Here is a 15015-nt window from a genome sequence, read left to right as displayed (position 1 = left end):
TTTCAAATAACATCACAATTATTTAAATGACAACAGAGTGTTTGCAAAACATCCTCCATGATGACCCCTTCTGCTGTTGAAGGTCCTAAAAAAAAAAAAAAAAGAAAAGAAGCTTGTCACTGCTGATCCGTGTTGATATTCCGCGCCATGCACATATACAGGTAAAGTAATACTCTCCAGCTGCAGTATGTCATTGAGTTTATGAACTGCGCCGCGAGGTCAGGTCAGTGTGTGCCAAACTCTCCAGCAGACAGTTTGTTTTGCGTGCTCGGGAGAGTCAAGTGCCGCTTGCATTTTGATAGAGAGCTCATCCACTCTGTTCCTCACTCACAGTCAATGGCTCTCTGTATGTGTCCCTGTAGTTGAGAACAGTGGGGGGGGGGAAGGGAGGGTGAGAGAGGTGAAAGAGTGAGGTGGGGCAAAAACAAGTATTGAGGGAGGAGAAGTGGCCGAAGGGGAGGTTTCAGTCAGTGAGGCTGGCAGTTGCTCCTTAGTGGTGGAATGTCAGATCACTGCCCCATTCTTTGTTGTGGGACGTTTCTCTCGTAGCTGGAGCTCAGCCCAACTCATGGGACTTCTGTCAGGTGGCAGAATGAGCCCTCTTGGTAAGGCAGGGGAACATAAAGAGAGAGACAACGGCTCAACAGAAAGGGCTAAGCAGGTCTTGTCGGGGCCCAGTTGAGACGTTCATATCCAGCAACTGAAAACACCACTGATTTACTGGAATCCTCTGCCCAGACTGACAAATCAATTCTGTTGGAAAGAAAGTGTAAACAACCGGAATGACAGAAATGCTGCTTTTGGATGAATATGGCACATAGACAGCTGCTTTGGCTTCCCCTAGGAAGGCAATTTTGATTCCTCTTTTTTTTTTCCACAGATTGAACTGTCTGATGAAAATGTAGACTAATTTGGTTTTATTTGTGGTTGTGGTTATCTGGTGAACCGTGATTCATGCTGTAACTGTCTGCCTCATTGATTTATGTGCATGTAAAGAACTACAAAAATGCTGAACTGCAACGCCCAAGCTGAGCTTAGTTAACCCAACACAAATGTAAGTCATGCTGCCAATTGCATTAAGGTACCGCAAGCTCCCATATAAACCTGTCTTTGTTTTTTTTTTGCCTTAAAGAATGCTCGAATGAAAATAAGGACGCAGATTAATTTGCTTTTGGCACTATGTTACGAACTACCCAAATTACATTTTCATCTACTTAATGAACGTACTGTTTGTCCACATTTGGTCTCTGCCAAAACAAAATGTCCATTCTTAAAAAAGAATGTTTGCTGTTAACATACAGTACTTCATTTGTCTTTACTCTACTGCCCACAGTGGCACCTCAAGACTGGACCACACATGAGTTTTTAAGTCTTATGGTCCAAACACGAGACTTAGGGAAGGAGAAGGAGAGAGAAGCATTCAACAAACTGCTGAACAATTGGAGTTTCTGAGCAGTAGAATTCACTTCTGCCTTTCTTTGCTTTCTCCATCTGTCTTGATATAAAATGAATCGCCTCCTGTGTGTAGTGAGGGAATGTCACCGAGATATACAAGGTATGCTATTCAAAAGTGAGGCTCTACAAGTTATAAGATCCTGACACAACAACATACTGTACTGTATACCTTGAGACTCATGAGTTAAGGATGTCACAGCATCACTGTAGAAAGCCAAACACAAGTCTTGAGATGTAAACCTTAAAGACGAAAAGTCAGTTGAGACTGGCTAGTAATTATTTGTTCTTATTTATAAACCTGCTGCACCCATAGATCAGTTTAAGATTTTAGATTTAAATGTGTGTGTGTGTGTGTGTGTGACAAATAATGAGCTTGTCCTGTTGGTAGAAACCACGCAGGACAAGCCCGAGCTGGCTATTGTTAAAGGTACAGTGAAATCCATAACCTGTCGACATGGTACAGAATAATGGCCAGATAACACTGTCAGGTAAAGGTTTGATTCTTGAGGCAGAAAAAAAAAGGAATGAAATGATAGACAAAGAGTGGAAAGGAGAGCGGTGAAGTGGTGATAAGGGGTGGATCGTTTAGAATATAAGGGGAAAAGGTGAGTTAAGAAGATGGACAGAAGAAAAGCAGAGGAAATAGTGAATAATATAGTGATAAGGGAGACAGAGGAGACTGGAGACACCACGCACACACACACACACAGCAAAACCGTCTAAATTGAGCACAAACACAGAACTGCAGCAGTGTTTGGCAACTCTCCAGTTGCCGTGCAGGAAGTGTTAAGACGGGATGATTGAGTGGTTTTCGGACTAACAACATTCTGCCTTCAGACGAGCCAAACCCTCATCCCTCATCCCCCTCAAGACAGCCAGTTATCAGAGCTGTTATGAGCGATGATGTTAATTATGTATCTGACTATTTTTACACCAAGAAACAAGGGCAGATCGGATCATTACTCGGGCTCTGGTTGCAGACAGGATGGCAGGTAGATGGTGTGATTTGAAAGTAGAGCAGACAGATGGGCGAGTGAGACTGTGATTACCAGAGGATGAGCGATGATTGCAGTAAAGCTCGCCACTGTCATTAATCAAACAGAGGTCGATATGTTGCCTCGTGGCAGCGGCCTTGATGCATAGGCAATATTTTGAGGCTAAACATTACTGATACAAAAGTTAGCAACAATCACTAATGTTTCATCTTCTCCCCGTGATACGCCAACGTGAAGAGCAGGGATGTCTCTCGACTTATATACAAGTGCGCGTACTTGAGTGGGATTACTTTCATTTCAGCTGCGGTAATTACAAAGTTGACAGAATTAGCCACGGAATTAGTCAACAAAAAAAAATATGAATGGGGAATGCCCTGTTTGTCTTTAATCTTCTAGAACACGCAGCAAATAATTTGGCTGATGGGCTGTTTCCCCTCTGACAGTTAATGATCTGTGTGAGACAGTCAAGCTCTGTAACTGCCGGGGAAGCAAAAATGTGCCACATTCTAATAAGTCATACTCTATAAAAATGCATTCAGGTTGACGTAATTGTCATTAAAAATACTTTTTTCCGGGGTTGCCAGTTTGAGAAACGCCTGTGTGGACGGTGCATTATGAGCCTCTGCCTCTTTAAATTTTTCACGAGACGTCTCCTGTGGACCGCGTGCCCACTCCCACCCCCCCACATGGAAATCGCCAAACTAAGCAAAATGTATTTAATAGCGTCTTAACATTTACAGCTGCAGAGTTAACAGATTCACTCTCACCCTTTACTTATCATTTGCTTTCATTTACACAGTGATTACCAGGTCCACGAGTGCGTCAACAGCATACTTAAGACTAAAGAGTCAGACAGGTTTGAGTCTTTCTTTTACAGACGATGAAAGCGAGTGATAGTTTCACAAAGGGAACGCGGCTGAGGCTTTCACACACACACACACTTTGACCAGTCAACCAAGCAGAATGTTTTGGTCATTGATTTGTTGATTACAGTTGAGATTACAGAGATGAGATATTTCTCAGTGGTGTAATGGATGGAGTTGTGTGTGTGTGTGTGTGTGTGTGTGTTCCTGGTGCTCTGACCCTGGCTGGCAAAGAAAGAAGAGCTCACTCGTGCTGGAAATAAAAACATGCTTTCACTCTCTCTGTCTCGCAAACACACACACACACACACACAAGTTGAGACTACTAACTGTTTGCAAGGTCAAACCGATGGATCAGCAGCATCCCCTACTCCCCTCATCTTTTTTTTCTTCCATCTCCATGTGTCAGTGCTCCTGATCCCTAATATTACTTCCCTCCTCTCCTCCCTTCTTTCTCTCCTGGTGGGTCAACTCCTGACTTCTTGACCTGACCCTTTGTTCTAGCAGTAACAACAGCTGCCAGTCTAGGTTGCAGTAATTAAATTATTTTAATTCATTTGAAAAACAAACAAACAATTAAATGAATACATGTTCTATTTAGGGTTACGTACTGTTTTGGTTCCTTAGTTCCTTTAGAACTAAGGAATTTCCTTTAACCATGAAATATACTTTATTTATTGTGTCATTTGTCTGGTGTGTCAGGGAGACTTCACATGGTGACAGCTATTCTTATCAGCTGCCATGCTAGACATGTCATTCTGCTGCAGTTGTGGGTATAAAAACAAAAACAAACAAACAAACAAAAAACATCTTGACAGTACTGACCTTTGTGGACTGAGAAAAGTCTGAGAGCTCCAGGATGGAAGAAGCCATCAAAGGTTATTTTCTGTATTGCACCATCTACTTTTAGAAGGAGGAGGAAGAGGAGGAGGAGGAGGAGGAGAGCTGTGGTTTGCTGACAGTTGTGAGACAGGAGTCTGTGGTACACATATTTTGAGTAATCTGTATGGAATAAACTGTTGTTCCAAGCTTGTTTGCTGGATTTCATTAGTGCACAGTTATGTTCATTAGCTCAAAGAGCTTTGATGAAGAATAATCCACAGAGGAAAATGCCAGCGGAGGAGTCAATTGTTCACGGAAGGAAATAAAAATAAAATACGGAGCGACTGAGAACAACTGAAGGTGGTTTGAAGTCGACTGTGACACCTTCTAGCGAGACTTTTGGTATCACTCAATCTCTACCTCTGGCCCTTGAACTGTCAGAAAACTGATGTTGTACGAACGCAAGAAATCTGTAGGAGTCAGTCTACAAAGGGCAGACATGTCTGGCTGCCATCTTTTTTTTATTTGTGACTTACCTGACAAAATGCCCGACCAGGAGTTTTACAGAATTCTCCGAGACCTGACCTGGAGTATGTGATTGAAATATCACATTTCCACTTTGGTTTGTTCTTTTTAACTTCATCTTTCTTTACCACACATTTGTCTATCTTAACATTTCCTTCACAGAACACAAAACCGCTCTCATTCTCCCAGTCCAGTCGGACCAAGACCTGGCCAACTTATCACCAAGCCATCTTCTCCCCATTACACCACAAACAAATTGGTCTGTTACACCTCTGCCTGGATCCAGATTGAATTTCTCTCCTCATCCCTCACCACCCAAACATTCCTCCTTCTTCTTCAGTGTGACATTCTCAGCTCCTGTCCTCCAGGCTTTCACCCACAGGCACGCTCCCATGCGACCATATTGTCTTTCCATAGAAAAGGCGTGGGCCACACTGAATTAGTGCTGTTTTTTATGATAATATTACAATCTCAAAATATCCTTGAAGTCTTTGTCTGAACATAAAAGACACTTCTCACAGATTTAAATGATTAAGAATTATTATTATTATTCCAAGGTTGGACCTTGGAATGAAACACAGGTTTTCAAGTTACTAAAATAGTCTTTGAATCCTCAAATATATACAACTTTTTATACTTTTAGAAAGCACTATGTATGAATGCGGTGTATAACCACTGACCACTCAAGTCATATATATATTATAGCTGATCGCTTATCACTTGTAAGGTCTTACCAGTGAGGTGGAGTAAGCGATTCCAGAGAACGTCTGTTAATATCTGAACTCAGTAACTAACAAATAAACACTTTTCCTTCAGTGCACCATGGGAAGCTTCAAGCCCAAAATTTACGAGCACATATTTCCTCGGGCAACAACACCCATGGCTATCTCACCACGAGATAAAGGTGGTTGAATCCGGAGTGTTTTATGTTCTTTTAGTTAGTTGTGTATATGATATTGTTCAATAGAGATAGAGAGGTTGGTAGCTAAGATAAAAAAGAAAAAAGCAAACATTTCCAAGACAAAGACACAAAAAAGCTGCTGCTGTAAAGTTAAAATGAAAGAGGTCTCAGTGATTCCCAGAGCCAGTGCAGCAGCAGACAGACCAGTGCAACTCTCCGCTCTTGTCCGACCTTTGCATTTCACCACTTGCACACAAGCATGTGCCACACTTAGCTGTTTTCACCTTTACTTAACATTCCCTTCTTCTTCTTTCCCTTGCATGAGCCTGGATTATTGCTCAGCATACTGCTGATTAGCTGTAACAGCGCTATGTTTGTTTGTTTCTAATTTGCACATCCTGGACTATTATAAGAACACATTTGTTGTTGGTTTTTTTTTCAAAATGGAAACCTAGCAGGCTGTGACATTCTTTGAACTTGACCAAAAAAGAAAAGAAAAAGAAAAGCGTATTGGATTACAAACAAATACCTGTCGACTACAGCTTTGCCATTTCTTCCAATACCCTCCACTGAGTTAAATTATTTAATCAGGTTTCACTGCAGGCCTAAAATATATCAAACCACGCACCCATGTAAACATTCATAATGTACGTGTGTACCCACAAACAAAAGCCTACTCACTCCCCTGAGTGTGGTGACTGATATATTGAGCCAGGAAAAAGGGAGATTTGTTCCTGTTGACTTAAACCTGTCAATACAGGCTTTTAATCAAAAATCTTTCTCACCCTTTCACTCTCCCCGCCTCCCACACACTCTCCCCAAACAAACATATTGACTGGGATTTCAGGAAAGGATGAGAATGGAAGAACAACAAACTTTAGCTGTGGTTGTCGGTGATGAAAGCCTGTCAGACATGTACAGTCAATTTTTAGGTGTGTGTGTGCTGTGCTAAGCATATGCCCCGGCTCTGTGAGGCTGCATTAATGATCTGACTCCAGCAAGGTCTAAGCTCCACGTCCGTATCTTTCTCTGTGTACCCACGTCTAGTGTCCACGTCACTTTGGACATGTGGGGGTGAATGTTCAGTCATAAGCCCGCGTTTGTTCTCTGTTTATTTCTGAGAGGAAGAAGTATCAAGAGTGCTGGGACAGGAGCAGACATATGTAAGGTTACAGGGGTTAATGCATTATGGGACTGTGGGCTGTGGGGTGGATATGGAAGGAATGCAAATGTATTATCTAGAAATATAAAGATATATCTGATTAAAAAAAAAAAAAAAAAAAGCATGAGGGAGCTTGAATGTACAGTCTTGCCTCTTCATTGCAACAATAATAACAATATGCCACTGAATTAACCCTGGAATGAAGAGGTTGCTCTGTATCCTTGAAAGAGTACAGATACATTTTCATAGAAATTTGACACAAAACATCTGTCAGGGTCACAAGGCGCAGACGTCTTTAATAAGTAAATAAAGAAATCGCTACATTTGAAAAGAACATTGGCGGCTTGAAGTGATTTTTTTCTTTTTTCTTCATCATTTCTCATCAGTGCACCATTCAAGCTGATCATAGAAAGCTCACAGCGGAAGCCGGCAGCCTGTGCCAGGTTCCCGCCTGCCTCACAGCACCACACAAAGAAAAGACACAGCCATGTTTTCTTATGTGTGAACGTGGCCATGAAGCTGCAAGATAATCAACACCAAGGCTGCCCGTGTGAGTCTGTGACTCCCACCATTTGGCAAAATAGAAAGACTTTTAGCACTTATCCGGGGGTAACACCAACGTACTTGACAAGTTTATTTATTTTATTCATTGAAATAGTCAAAGGTCACAAGTTTGTCGAATACGGCTCTGCAATCAGGGACACCTTCTATCCTCATGCCCCAACAACAAAAACAACAACAAAAAAGACACAATAAAACAGCCATGTCTTTATTAGAAAGCAGGAGGTCATACAAAGGTCATGAGTCCAGATGGGAATAACAGCAGCAGTCAGAGCACCTAAAACCGTGTGACAAAACAAAGTAACAAACCGTGACGTGCAAACACAAGGGGAAAGCAGTGGACATGCAAGGACTTAGAGGAGACAATATGACAACAGAGGGAACAGAGAGTGTACTGTGTGACCAGAGAGAGGAACACCAGTACGTGAGGATGGTCAAGGGGTCACATGAAGGCAGCTAACTGAAGCTGAGTATACAAAGGGAATCGGATTATGACAAATATGACGTTTTACTCATGTGAACAGCACAGATAATCTAAAAGGTTCAATATTAAAAGGCAGAAATACAATTTATTATGCACTTTATATACAAAGACAGTGGAGTCTAAGTTTTCGGCAAAATAAGAAAAAGAAGAAAATCAAGGCCTGTCTGCTGCTCACATGCTTTCATTTCCATCAAAAAACATTAATAACCTGCTCTGTTTGCCATTCATTTCATTTAGTTTGCCCAGAACAGTGGGTCACAGTACACTTATTAGAGTGACAATCAGGAATCATTCACCGAGCACGAGGACTCTGAGTCGGTCTACACAGAGACAATTTACCGCAAGACCAAGGTTAAGCAAAGGTCATCACTCTTTATTCATGATTTTTGTTGTTGTCAGGAGGAGCTGTTGAGGCGAAATGGAAATGTTTATGCATAGTCTTTATCTCAGAGATGAAGGCACCAGCATGCATCTACACACTCACAACCCACTGATGCACGCACATGCTGATGTTCCAGGAAAAAGACAAAAAAACAAATGACCTTGCGTCACTCGTTCAGCTGGATTCTCAGTATCATGTGCACATATTGGATGGATTACTTGAAAATCCCATGGAAAGCAGGTTGAATGTGTATCCCGTCGACTTGCGGTGGCTGCACGTGTACCCCGTACACGCGGGAATGGTATCAATGTTGTTGTGCAAGAAAGCGGACGAGTTGCGCACATCTCTGAACTAATCTTTTGCAGAACGTGAAATGGAAGATTTCACATTGGAGTTGGAATAGAAGAACCTTGGCGAGGTAATTGTTGTGTAATACGTTCTATGTTTTATCTCTGGCTGTCAAGCCTGTATGCACAAGCTGCAGGATTTTCTATTACCCTCCCATAATTTTTTTTTTCCACGTTTGAATATTCTGGTGTTTGAAAGTATCAATAATGACTGTGTGGTCAGTCATTTGGTAACATGGTCATTCATTTCTGGCGAGCGGTGATATGAATTGTTCCCTTCTACCGTAAACCCTTTTTGACATTATTGGTGTTTCTTTAGAAATAAAATGAACACTCACAAGCTTTAGCGGATTAAAGGGCACCGGCTTTGGCTCCCAGATAATTGGCACCTACTGTTGGAACAGTGAGGGAGTCGGTGCAGCACCCACTCTAATTCACTGGGGGGATGAAAAAAACAAAAAAAAAACAACAAGCGTTATTTGTTGTTTCTGGATTAGTACGAGCCAGGATTATAAATATAATTCGATAATCCAACCTGCTACCAATGCTAAACAATTAGGGTGTTATAAGCTGCACAGCAGAAAGTAACTACTGGTAAATGGTGTGATGTTATTCAAGTTTTGATGGTCTACAATTTCACAATTCACCCATTCATACTCACTTATTTGTCCCATCAGGATCAACGTGCAGTGAAGTATCTTTCTACTTTGATATTTTCCTTCGCATTTTAACCCTTAAAAAGGATTGAAAAGATTAAAAAATCAATTATAAGGTATTTATAATCCTAATAAAGGGTTTTGAACAAAAATAAAAAAGCAGCTTGTTAAAGTAAAATGATCTGATGATTTGTCTTTGTCACGTTTTAAAAAAATCACTGCGTCCCATCACTGATTTTGTGCAGAACCAAAGGAGAAGCAATTAGTATTACGAGTGATAGCATTAACAGGAATACGAAATAAAACATTTGCCTTGTAAAGCACATTTCCAGGAACCCAAGGCTGCCTCACTGTGTTGGGTGTCTGCTGAGAACTGCCTCACATTTCCGCATGTGCTTATACGTGCCTGCGGTTCCATCCATAATTAAACCGGGGGTCCGCGACAGTTTAGCATTCCCCGCATGTGTAACTCCATCTCATATTCCATTTCAGAGGCAGGTTAGCACCAATTTCTCACCAGGAAATTGGCCACATTTGTATGTCCTTGCATTCTTGGGAGCGCTGAGCTGTGCATGTGTGTGTGTGGATACCAGAAGGCGTCTTCATATAACCTCAAGCAAGTTTCCACGGTTGGGGCGCTAGGATAACTCGGCTGGTAGAGCTGGTGCCCCGTGGGGCAACGGGGCTTTTTGCAGCGAGAGATTATTGGAGGAATTATACACATATCACCTCTTTCTTCTGAAGGCCGGCAGAATTTCATTCTGACCTGAGGAGGCGCCGCAGCGGTCAAAACATTTTGTCCTCCAAATGAAATGTTTGTGGCATGTCTGCAGGCACTACAAAAAAAAAGCAGTTATTTAACAGATTACACTCAGGAAGAATGATTGGGGTTCAGACCTCTGAGGCGTCGTGGTTACAGGGGTGATACCACCACATCTGTGCAGACGGGGACCACAGCACAGTCGAAATTGGAAGCACTTAGGCTCTAAACCCTAAATCTCTCGGGGAGATCTAATGCAAACATAACTTTGAATAATTACACGAGTCTATATCCCACTGTATGCAACTGTATAATCATACTATTCCAGCGGATTCAAGCACTACTGTGTCATTTTTATGCATGACAATGAAAATCAGACAGACATGATTTAGCTTCCTACACATTATCACACTACTTACAATAATTCCGAGGGCTTTTTAAGAATTTATCTCCCCATAGTGGTGTGAAGGAGCACTCGAGCCTGCTGTGAGTGCTTATCGACATATCTTCACTCCTAATATTGGACTGATGGTCAGAGTCTCGCGTTTGAAGTCTCGCTGTATATGCAATGCACACTTTTCACAGCGCGCTACGAGGGTTTCTTGCATTTATGATTGTTTTTAACTGATGGAAGAAAAAGCTCCAGGATTGGAAAAAGATGCAAAAACAACCACAGATTGTCTGAACAAGCTTTAAGATTAATATTATTATTATTACACAGTGGGAAAAGCAAATACCACATGCACAAACCTTTTTTCATGCACTCATGTCACATAATGAGGGAGTTGATTCTGTTCTGTACTGCTGCACCGTTTCCTTATTAGAAGTGTTGCACATGTGCTCTTAGCCTCTTTGTGACAAGGCATTCATTACTGCTGATATAACCAGTATCTGATCACACATATATTATTATATATTATATATATTATTATTTTCTTTTCTCATTATTATCTCTGACAAGGTTTTGTCTTTCTGTGAGCAGCATAACTCAAAATAAAAGGCCCATTTTGACTACATTTTCTGGGCTTGTAGGTTATGACCCATTTTGCCAGTGATCTGGATTCAGTTTTTTTGTTTTTTTTAACAACTGTAAACCTTGCAAGACGGGGGAAAATGTACTGACACTGTGGGAAAACTGAGCAGCCTCGGTGAAGGTCTGTGCTCTCTGAGTGCCTCCCTCGTATTGAATGCGTGTTCTTTGAATGTTTTCTCTTTGCTGGCTGCCATTATCGTCTTTCAAAACATTTGTCTCTGGCATGCAGTGAATCCCGGGGATCGGTTTGGCCAGGATGGACCCTTTGTTGCTCGGGCTTGAGGGGGAAACGTTTCCCAGCCACATTTGGAATAGCCTGTGAAATGGGACAGCTGAGTTGCGGCGCTGTGATGCAATCAGCCTTCAGATGTACCTTCACAGACAAAGCTATTGTGGCCACCCGGAGAGAGAGAGAGAGAGAGAGAGAACCCTTCACGACCTCATTCCCTCTGCAATTCGCTCTATAAGATGATTGTGATGGTAAAGATGAACATAATGATCGCGAGAGTGATGGTGGCACTGGTGGTGGTGGTGATGATGAGCATGATGATGATGATGATGATGATCATGAGCCGCTATTGCTCACGATGGCATACCTGAGTCTTTTACTGGTAAAGAAAGGCGTAGCAGACACGCGGACAATATGAGGTTGACAGTCGGGGTCCTGGGCAGCAGCAGGCAGATATATGAAGTCACATTTAGTGGAATGAATGTCATTGGGTTCCAGGCCTGTCATCACCGTATAGGCCACCGACTGTTTCTGGATTACACTGTGAGGGGCAGCAAAGAAGGATTGCATACTTGTGCATCCCATGGTTGGGCTTGTAACTGGAGGGTTACCAGTTCAAATCCCGGGAACAAGTCAAGGGCTGGGGTGCCAGTGCTGCCCACTGCTCCTGGTGTGTAAAAAAGGATGTGTTCAATTCATTACTGTTTGGAGGGGGGAGCATATACAGTATAATATAAGGAAAAGAAATCATCTTTATTGTCATTATACAGCAACAACGGAATTTTGAAGGTCAGATGGAGGGTTGATCGGCACCACAAGGGACCGACCTGACCGAACGTGGCTAACATTCTAACGTGTTTTTGATGGTGGGAGGAAACCCACACAGACACGGGGAGAGAACGTGCAAACTCCACTGAACCCAGCATCTTCTTGCTGTGAGTCAACAGTGCTAACCGCTACTACCATGCCAGTATAATACTGTGTATAGAGAGCTTTGAGCTTATGATTTAGTTAACCTACTCTCCCGTTTGAACAGTGCAGCAGACATGTGTCAGTCAGGCCTCAGACCGAGCCGATAAGCACCACTTTTGAACTGTGGGAAAGGTTTTTTTCGTTGTTGTTGTCGTTGTCACCAGGAAAAGCACAGGCTGAGCTCCAGCTCTACTTAGACTGTCAAAAGGCCTCTGAAGTGTCACCCTCGTCTTGTAACGACACATGCACTCCGGTGGATGTCTCTATCTCTCTGTGTCACTTCGGGTTCTGACAGCCTCTCTTTAAGAGTTCCTCATGATGTGGACGGAACCACTTTTCTGATCCATCAATTCTCGACAGGGCGGGAGGCGCGGACAGGACAGGAGAGGGCAGGAGGAGGGAAGAGGGGGGACGACGTCGTCCAGGAAGATGCGCGGTGGGTTTGAGATGAGAGCGGACTTGTCCGACACGTGGAGTGTCCCTCCCTGATTAAAACAGCATGTTTTGGAATGACGTGCGGTGCTGCTTGCGAGGCCGTGCAGCTATGTGAAGGTCCTGGTCGATAGCACTTCACCACAGCGGAATATGAAAAGTATTGATCTGCTTTTTACCTTGGACAGCTTTGAGCACAAAGCCTGTGATGTTTCTGTAGCCAACCTTCAAAGTCAATAGGCTTTTCTCTACATCATTCTGGCTTGTAAAGAGACAAAAAAGGAGGGGAAAAAAGAAAAGAAAATGAGACTCCTGTCATATTAGACCGAGAGCTGCGTTCTCTTCTGAGCTTTGTGGTGGAGAGGTCAGGCTGGTTGTTTGTGTGTTTATTACCTGTGTGATTTGATGCGATGGGGAGCGAAGAGTAAGGATGATGAAGGTTGGGGTCAGACGGGGAAAGGTCACAGCTGTAGTGAGGCAGCATGTGCCAAGGAGAGACAGAAAGACGAGGGCAGGCCAAGACCATGAACTTTCACCAACTCCTGTTTTTGAATTATCCAGACAAGATGTTTTTCCTTTCTTTTCATTTTTACGCACGGAAAGACGTTTTCAGATAAGGACAATCTTAAAAACCGAAGCCCGTTTTATTTTTCAGAGAAACACTTCACATGTCAGCAACAGGTGGAGATCGAGAGTTAAGTGTGTCTGCAGCGAGTAGCAGCAGAGTCACCGCAACAAAGAATTGTCACATGATGAGGAGAGGACAGGACAACAATAACAGACATTGCATGTGTTGAATATCCACCGGCAAGATGCTGAGAGAAGAAGAGAGACCGTTTTGCTTCCCTGTCTGCGAGGAACATCAACATCAGCGTATTATCTCTCTTTTAGAAAGAAGTTTCTTCTCCATTTTCCCGCAGAGATTTATTTTTCTTCTCCTCGGGACGAGACTTTTTTGAGAGTGATAATGTTCAGCATCTCTGAACCACACAGCTGCAGCTGCTGCTCGAGTAAATCTTTGGTAACCTGTGTGTCCAGCCACTGCGACCTGCATTATTGGATGGCAGTTGGTGGCACAACAACATCAAAAATCAGCAAACCAAAACACAAACACTGTTTCTGTGGCCCGCCCAATGAAAACTTTAAAACGTGAATAACGTGGCTGCACCATTGTGATCAGTTGTATTAATCTCATTCCATACTCCTTACATATGCGTCCTGAAAACAATCTTCTTCGTTCAGCTCTTCAGACTGTAGAAAATAAAAAAAAGGAACCAAGAACAGATATGTTTCAGGGCACAGCTCTGGTGTTAAAGCATTTTCTTGACAGAGAGACCTACTGTGAGAAACACACTCGGGAAAATCCTCACCGCTAACGCTTGCTGATCCTGGATCAGAGTAGGACGAGGTCTATGGGGAGTAATACAGAGAGAGCAAAACCCTGAAAGTACTGGAATAACAGATCTTGGAGCAGCCCCAGAGATCACAGAGGGCTGCTACACTCAGGGGGGGGAAAAAAAAAAAACCACAAGACTGACACACAGAGAGAAAATTGAAGTCAAATGCTTTTCATTGCCGAGCCTCATCATTTTCATGCACTGCTCGTAAAGACACGACAACCGTAAAAGAGATTCTCGTATGAGGCTGCAATCATTTCTTTTAGTACAAAGAGTCGGAGACTGATTATTTCTTCTCGTCACCATCAGGTCTATTAAATCGTCCGGGTGAAGAAGTGAGGAAACAGGAAAATCGAGCGAGGAAACGCACCAAGGTGGCGGGGAATGGGTCACATGTGCAGTGATCAGAGGAGAGGTGTGGCATCGCAGACCTCTAAGTAGCTGGATTAACCGCTGGCCACGAGGTTATTGATGTTATTGAAGTGACAGCATGATGAATGGAGTCCCACCACAAGGCCGGAGGAGTCTGTGGCTAGTTAGCATGTTCACAGGCCCGGGGAACGCACAACTGCCGGACATTGATGACTTTTGTTCATCAGGTGGAACAGTGTTTGACACGAGTGCCTCACAGCAAGAACGTTCCTGATCTGACTTCCGGTTCATACAGGATGTTCCTATTTGTCCTCCCACAGTCCAAAGACATGCAGATGATGTTTAGGTTCATTGGAGACTCTAAACTGCTAATAGTCAGAAAACGTCCTGTGAGTAAATGCCATTTTTCCAGAATAACCTTCGATATCTGGCAGTTATTTACACTCCACTGCATGTTAAATGAACTGTTTTAACAATTTCATTGTTTCTGTTGCATTGTTTTATTCAGAGGAAACACTGTAGTTGTACAGGAACACCAGATTTTGCGCGTTGAAATTGAAATTTGAACAGTATAAAACATGTTTAAAATAATTAGTTTGAGTCTCAATGTCCAAAAACAGGCCAAAAAATGGAAACTATGTACAGGTGTTCTTCCCACTCTCTCCTC

Source organism: Solea solea, chromosome 8 (genome assembly GCF_958295425.1).
Source record: "Solea solea chromosome 8, fSolSol10.1, whole genome shotgun sequence".
Classification (NCBI taxonomy): domain Eukaryota; kingdom Metazoa; phylum Chordata; class Actinopteri; order Pleuronectiformes; family Soleidae; genus Solea; species Solea solea.
This window is presented reverse-complemented; position numbering follows the sequence as displayed.